The 7,660-nt window shown below is 39.6% G+C and overlaps 1 long non-coding RNA gene across 1 annotated transcript in view; it reads left to right on the forward strand.

Moving 5' to 3' along the window:
* The first annotated feature begins 1,045 nt into the window (after nt 1–1,045).
* LOC102200390 (uncharacterized) overlaps nt 1,046–7,660 on the forward strand; it is a 39,661-nt gene continuing 33,046 nt past the window's right edge. The window contains exon 1 of the long non-coding RNA XR_311739.1: nt 1,046–1,100. This is a non-coding gene — a long non-coding RNA (uncharacterized LOC102200390). The remainder of the gene's footprint in view (nt 1,101–7,660) is intronic.

The following is a 7,660-nucleotide window of genomic DNA, read 5'->3' on the forward strand; positions in this document are numbered from 1 at the left end:
CTATTTTTTATGATTCCAACACTTCTAATTATGCTAGAAGTTTTTTCAGGGTATGTAATTGGTACTAATATATCTTTGTTGGGATAAATCTGGCATAACCTTTATTATATATCTATATATTTTAAATGTGTTCATTATTTTATTCCTGCCAGAACTTTTTGTGCATTGAATATGAGTTCAAAAATGCATCTTAGTAACTGGAAAAAGAGTTCTTGTTTCAATGAAAGCATTTCAGACTACAAGCCACATTTAAACATAAGTTCATGCAGTTTTTACCTCACATCCATGGCCAGTTTAGAATAATCAGTTAGCTTAACAAATGTGTCCAGAGACACCACTTTTTTGTACTGATTGTGAAACGTGGGATTTCAGCTTTTCATCAAACTAATTGGAAATATTTAGTCAGCATAAAATCGATCTGGTACAATAGATAAACATCAGCAGTGGTTAATGAAAGAACTCAAAGCTGATGTTAGCAATACTGACATTTGGCCAATACTGGTGCGCACATCACTCAAAACGCATGCCAAGGTTTCATAGGATGCATTTTTTGGCACACATTTCTTAGTTTAAACATCAATGTGTTCTGATGCAAGGATGTAACTGAAATATATCATGTAAAGATGGGCAAATTGGACAAATAACTGGATGGGCAGTTACATTAGATTTTTCAGCTGAAATCCCCCCTCAAGGTAGGTGGAAAAGTCACAGTAAAAACATAGCTCCTGTATCATCACCCATTGGTTTGTGCAGTGCAGTCTCGTGTTCTGAAGTCTTGACACGAGCATCAACTTTGTCACCGACATGGTGTTTTCAAATCGGATGTGATGAGCAAGAGGTGTGTGACTAAGATCATGAACTCAGAAAGAAGGTTTTTACAAAAGGTCTAGACCAGAGGTGTCCAACTCCAGTCCTCAAGAGCTACTGTCCTGCAGCTTTTAGACGCATCCTTGTTCCAACACACCTGAATCAAATGAATGGCTCGTTACCAGGCCTTTGCCAAACTTGATGGCATGCTGTAGAGGTAATCCAACCATTTGATGGTCTATAGATTTAAGAGCATAAAGTCTTTTTGACCCCTGCTGGACTTTGTAAATAATGTAGGTACAAAAGACTTCCACTTTGGCTTCACTTTTTAGATCAGAAAGTTAGGATTGTCTTTTATGTTGTATTTAGTTTGCTAACAGGAAATGAAAGACTGCATAATACTAGAAATACTATTCACTGTAAAGTTGTTCCACACACTCATGTGGAAATAGGTCGTAATTGTTAGATATTTCAAAATATGTGTTCGTTGCAAGAAAGAAGAACCCACAAAAAGCTCTGTATTTTAAGTTCACCTTTGCCTCCTTGAGTCCAGCATTTTGAGTCCTTTTTTCCTGCCTGCCTGCACACAGCCATGACGGTTCATAAGTTAGCTAATTGAGAAGCTGAAGTTGATGTAAGCGCTGTCAAACAATTACGTCAAATTATTTTGAGCAAAATAAAATGAAAATTAAATCGTAAAATAAGGCAGAGGCAGAAACCATCAATTCAGTTTGGAGGTCATGAAACATCCTCCAGCCATCTTTTGCCAAGCCCTGTTCATTGGGTAAATTTTCTCTGCCATGACTTCACCACCTGTTTTTCATCCTGAGAACCAGCTTTGAATACTCATAGTAAATCTGTCCTGTCTATAAATTTACTGAGCTCTAGCTTGACACAAACACAGCCCTCGTTATCTGGCCAAAAACATGACGACATTACCTACTTATATCCTGACTAAACTTGAAACCATTTGTCTCTGGGTGCTCAGTCATTCCGTGTGCTGCAGTGCATCACGGCTGTCGTTTAGATTTGGGAACAGGATCAGTCTTAGAGCAGCCATATGACATGCTATAGCATCGTTGCCAGCTGTCTGTCAGACTCCAGCGCTTTCTATTTATATGCTGTCGTTTTGTGGGTGATGTAAACACTCGAGTTCTCTGCTGCACGAGCCTACTTATCAGGTTGTATATTCTCAGCTAACCCTGAGCTGGATATTTCCAAGAGAAAGACAAAATTATTTGGAGAGGGTTTTAATCATGCTCAAGCTGCAATTACACACATTGTCTTAAGAGCCCAACTGTCTGAATTTAGCATTCGGTGAGCTATAGGCTAATGGGCATCTTAAATTGCTGTCGATCGTATCTTGCTCGCAATTACACCTGGATGGAGTAATCAACTGTGATCCCTATGCCTTCAAGTGCAAATTAAACATTCCTGATACTGTTAGCCCCTGAAGGTAGGATTACGTTTGGGATTAGGTCACTGCATGCTTTGAAACAGCCTTACTTTCCCTCTGAATGCATATTTATGTAACAACAAAATGAGAAACGGGGAAATATTAGTGACTCTTGCAGTCTCTACGGCAGTGGTGTGAAGTTTTTAAAGTCTGGTTGAGGTGTGCTAACCTCATTAATTCTGCTCCCTCTTGCTTAATTAATCTTTGTCGTCTCCTGAAGTAATTACAGCTATCTGGCTGTCTGAGTGTCTACACACCACTGACACCACCTTCCCCCTCATGGTTGCAGCAAGGCCGGGGCTTCCTTTCCATATTCTTGATGCCTGTCATGCTGTAAAGTACTAATTCGATACAGCAGACTCGGGGTAAAGAAAGGCAAGTTGAGGCGTCATTCTTTTTCCCCTGAATACTGGCTGCTTTTTAATGTCTCGGGAGCTAAAAAAAAACACTCTCCCGCTGTGCTACTGAGCATGAAAAATTATCAAAATCTCTCAAAAGTGTGTCCTTGCGTCATTTTATTTTCACGTGCATTTAGATTTAATTAATTTTGAAAGGAACACAAAGAAAAGATGTGATAAAACTGATGTGGATATCCAGATTCAGTAAATTGCGCCCTGAATAACATTATCTCCTTTAAAAAGCCATTCAAATGTAAAGTTCAGAGTCCTACAGGCTAATTAGTCTCCTTAAGAAGCACTAACTATTCAGAGGTGTAGGCTAATGTGAGGGTGATATTTAACCCCCCCCCCGTTCCTCAGTGAGAGGTCTGCAGTCGCACGTGGACTCCCAGGAGATTTAAAAAGGGTCCGTTTCAAAAGAACTAAGCTCCCCTCCGGCTTTCTGTCTGCTGTCTAAGACTTTCATTTTGTTTTCTTTCTCCCTCTGTTCTCTCGCTTTACACGTCTTTCCTCTCATTAATTTTCTCTGTTTGCTATTTCTCAAGCTGGTGGCTTTGCAACGTGCAATTGTGCATGCAGATTTTTTGGGTAGTCAGCCAAACATACGCATGCACACTCGGAAAAGTGAGGAATGGGGTAGCCTAAATAAAGTCGCACGTACGTCCTCGGGAAGGGAGGTGTGAGGCACGTCTGAGTGTCAGCTTGTGTTTGTAGGCTGGAAATGTACGTGTGACTGTGTGTGTCATAAGACTTAAAGTGGCCACAAGTTGCTATTTTAGAAGCTAATTATGTGAGATATATATATAAAAGGTAGAGTGAAATATGGGATCCCATCTTTCACCAGTTTCCTGCATTAGTTCAAACCACATGGTTGACAAAGTATTTAAAATCTGGTCACAGATGTGATCAGAAGTTTACCTGTGCTTCTCAAGGAGGTTGACTTTTATGGTAATTTGGGGCTTTTAATAATTTCTTTGCACTAAAAAACAAGATTTTTGGCTGGATGTTTGATATTTTTATTTATCTATGTATGTATTTATCATTTTTGTGATGATATGAGAGCAAAATTGTCCAAAGCAAATTTCTCCCAAAGACGACAAATAAAGAGACTTTTAAGTGTAGTCCACATATTCTCAATAGAGTTTAAGGTGGAGCTTTGCAAAAGTCATTTTGGGGGTTTATGTTTTGGACTTTCTGAATCTGGTTAAAATGATATTCTAAGCTGTGTTATATTCTCTGTGTGGTTTATGTTTGGTTTGCCTATGAGTGCTTATTAGATCGTTTAGTTTCTAGCTCTAAGTTCCTTGGTAATTCTTTCTTCATGTTTAGAGTGGGTTTCGGTTAACCTTCAGTCCTTACTGATCATCGTTCTCCCTTCCTCAGTGTCTAAGCATCTCCTGTGTTTAGTCAATCTCAGCTCTGTGTTTATGCTTGTATACTCAGTCTCTCAATCAAGTGTGCGTGTCTTGAGTCTGGGTTTCTGTCTGTGTGTTTCTTGTCTTATTTTGATAGTCTCTTTTCCTGTATGCATCGTGTTCAGTTTCACTTCCCTTATCTTGTTATGTCTGATTTATTTCTGCTGTGTTCCCTCCTGTTTCCAATCCCCTCGTTATGATGATGATGGGGTGGCTGTAGCTCAGGTGGTAGAGCAGGTCAGCTATTAACCGGAAGGTTCGGGTTCGATCCCAGGCTCCTCTAGTCTGCATGCCAAATATCCCTGGGCTAGATACTAACCCCATGTTGCTCTGCGATGCATCCATCGGAGTGTGAATGAATGATAGATAGTAAGCTTTTAACGTGCTTGTGTGAATGGATGTGATTGGGTGAATGAATTAGTTGTATAAAGCGCTTTGAATGCTCAGAGTAGAAAAGTGCTATATAAGAACCAGTCCATTTACCATGTGTGCATTTCATCAACTCATCAGTCTTTTCCTGTCCGTTGTCGCGTCCTCCACATTAGCTGCGTCTAATGGTCTTGGGTTCCTTAGTTACCAGAGCCTTTGTTTCTAGTTTATCTTATGCACGCTTCTTTTAGTGTTCCTTTCTTTTTAGTTTGTTTTCTCAGCTGCTGCTAAAGTCAATTTTTCCATCTGTAAGTCCTGCATTTGGGTCCTACCCCTGCCTGCCCACACAGCTCAACCTTAACACTTTATTCATTCCGAAAGTTCAGAGTCCATCCAGTTTTGATGTGTGTTTGGGATCATTGTCCTATTGTAGCACCTAACTCCGCCCAAGTTTTAACCATCTAACGGTAGATTTTTAAGGGGAAATTGAAGAATTTGGAGGTACTTGTCATTAGTCATGATTTCATCCAAATTGTGCTATGTAAAAGCAAAACAGCCCAGAATCTTGATGCTACCACCACCATGCTTAGTTGGGCAAATAGCTTAGTCTTTGTATTTAGAAATAGCTCCAAGAGACAACTTCTGTAGCTCTAAATCTCCTTACATCTTCGCTGAGTTCCTTGGACTTTCTCAATATTCTGAGTGCTGTCAAACATTTTTTATGTTGGCAAAAATAAACTAGTTGTAGTCTTGTTGTTGATCATTAATTGGCTTTGCCAAGTTAGAAGATAATGTAAATCCTTCAGCACCACTTATTAAAAGATGTATATTTTTTGAGTATCCATATTAGCCCTGTGTGGGTTAGACAGAATCCAAAATCAATAAAAATAGTGAACACAATTCTTCTTTTGTTATCTTTGGTGTACAATTATTTCACCTTGGAAAAAGAACACGAGTGTATGTAAACTTTGATCACAGCTGTACGTTAATGTTACTGTGAAATTTATCTTTTCGCTACTGAAGATCATAAATAACAGCAACACAGAGTACTGTAAATACTGCTATTTACATGCAAATAGTATACTGTGTATCCTGCTCTGAGACGTCTGCAGGGCTTCTGTGGATCAACTCTCTGATTTTTTTTATTTTTTATTGCTTGATCATTGTTTTCCCTCTTTTACTTAGAAAAGAAAGACAGATGGATCACATGATTGCATGGAGCTGAACTGTACACAGAGTGTGCATTTTCAATCATTTTTGTAACTAACATAAATAAAAACCAGCCTTGTACAGCCAGGAGGAGTATTTCCTGTCTGCCAGGTGGGTCAGAACCTGTCCTCCTGTGCATTGCTAGATTATGCATTTGCAATGTTATCAGCAGGGGAGCTGTTAGTCCTGTGGCCTGGACTAGCTACCCTGCTGTCAGCAATAGTGCTTCTAGCATCCTAGCCATTGTTGCCAGATTTAGGTCTCATTTAAAAAAACACTTTAACTATATGTTGGAGATTAGCTGGGCAGTGTTTGTGTATAAGCTGGATAAGCAGCCTGGAGTGCACACAGAATTATATAAATTATCAGTGAAATATGAACATGGGTTAATAATTAAGAGTAGCTATTAGCAAGTTGGCTGTTATGGGTGTGAGCATTTCTAATTATTAGCGCATTATGTATGTTTAGATCTACATTGTTATTTGATCTACTTGAAGCTGATCAGTCAGAGACTGGTTATGGCCAGTCAGTCTACAATTTTTAGTCTTCCTCGTTTATCTTGTCAGTGAAATTAAAAGAAAAAAACCCCAGTTAAACGGTTATAAAATTGGCTTTTCAATTCAACAAACAGTCCAAATTGCTATGATTATTTTACTGAAATTATCTATATTTACTTTGACTGCTAATTTATCAACTAATTGCAGCTTCTATCCTAATAATTTTCTTACACGAACACACCAACATTTAATTGCTTTTTTTGTCATTATTAACACATCTACAGGAAAAGACAAATGCTGGTATAAGCTATAGGCTAAGGTATAAACCTGCCACTGTTCATTAATTTATTTTTAAATAAGTTTCACACTGTGTGTTTAGAATTAATCTTGCACACTGAAAAGCCCTTTGTATTTGTTTCTGTGTGTCGACTGTACCTGCTAGCAGAGCTCGTAATGTCTGCCAACAATAGCAGGTATGCTGATTACATGACTCTCTCTCATGCCAGTGTTCAGACACACACACACACACACACACAGACAGACAGACAGACAGACAGACACACACACACACACGTGTTGTCGTTCTGCTCTATGACCCTTAGGTGTCTGACACCCATTGAGTACTGGGTCACCACAGTCTCATTCCCATGTGACTTTTGACCCTATTTTTCTGTTTATTCTCTTACCCCATGTGGATGTGAGTGGTTGCATGTGTGTGCTCTGATTTTACTGACCTTGGCCAAACATTGGTTCCTGTTCCTGTCAGCTGTTGGCTCAGCTGCGTGCCACCTTTATTGCTTTCCCTCGCTGAGCCAGAGGGCTGAGAGCCAGATCTCGTTCCTTGTTGGGCCTCTTCCCATCTCTCCTTAACTGCTTCACCTTCTCTCACCTATCTGCCCAGTTGGTTTAGGTGACTTTAGGAAACGCAGATGTGGCTACGTAATGGGGAACTATGCTGGTTAGTGGCATAAATGCAGACTTAAGTTTTCGTTTTTAAGGAAAGGGTTTGAATTTGAAATGGAAGAAGGCCCAGAAACAGCAGATGCTGTGGTCACCCGAGCCTCACCTTGTCCTGCTGATCACCCAGCCAGACCAGCAGCATCCATGCTAACAGTCCACAGGAAAATGGAAGCGAGGAAGAGGAGGTGGAGGAGGAAATTGTTAACTCTTCAGCCATTGAGCTGAACCCGCATCAGTGAATTTAATAACCATGTCTGTCATAGTTTAAAAAATATTCACTGTAAAGTCAGACTGGTGGTGATTTTCTAAACTTTTGCAAAATTAATTAGGATTAAACTGGAGAGAGGACACAGGATTGTGTAACAGGAAGTAGCTCTGGATGTTTGATTTGGTTTTAATGAGTTTTACACAATGCAACCCAAAAGATTTGCCTCCAAATGGAATTGAACCAGTAAGGTGTTGCACACTCAACCTCTAGTTGCGCAGATTTCAGATAATTGTAGCAATCAACTGGCTGGTTACTGAAACTACTTGTTATTGGTCACTGAT

Source organism: Pundamilia nyererei, unplaced genomic scaffold, assembly GCF_000239375.1.
Source record: "Pundamilia nyererei isolate P.nyererei 1_Seehausen unplaced genomic scaffold, PunNye1.0 scaffold00052, whole genome shotgun sequence".
In the NCBI taxonomy this organism is placed as follows: domain Eukaryota; kingdom Metazoa; phylum Chordata; class Actinopteri; order Cichliformes; family Cichlidae; genus Pundamilia; species Pundamilia nyererei.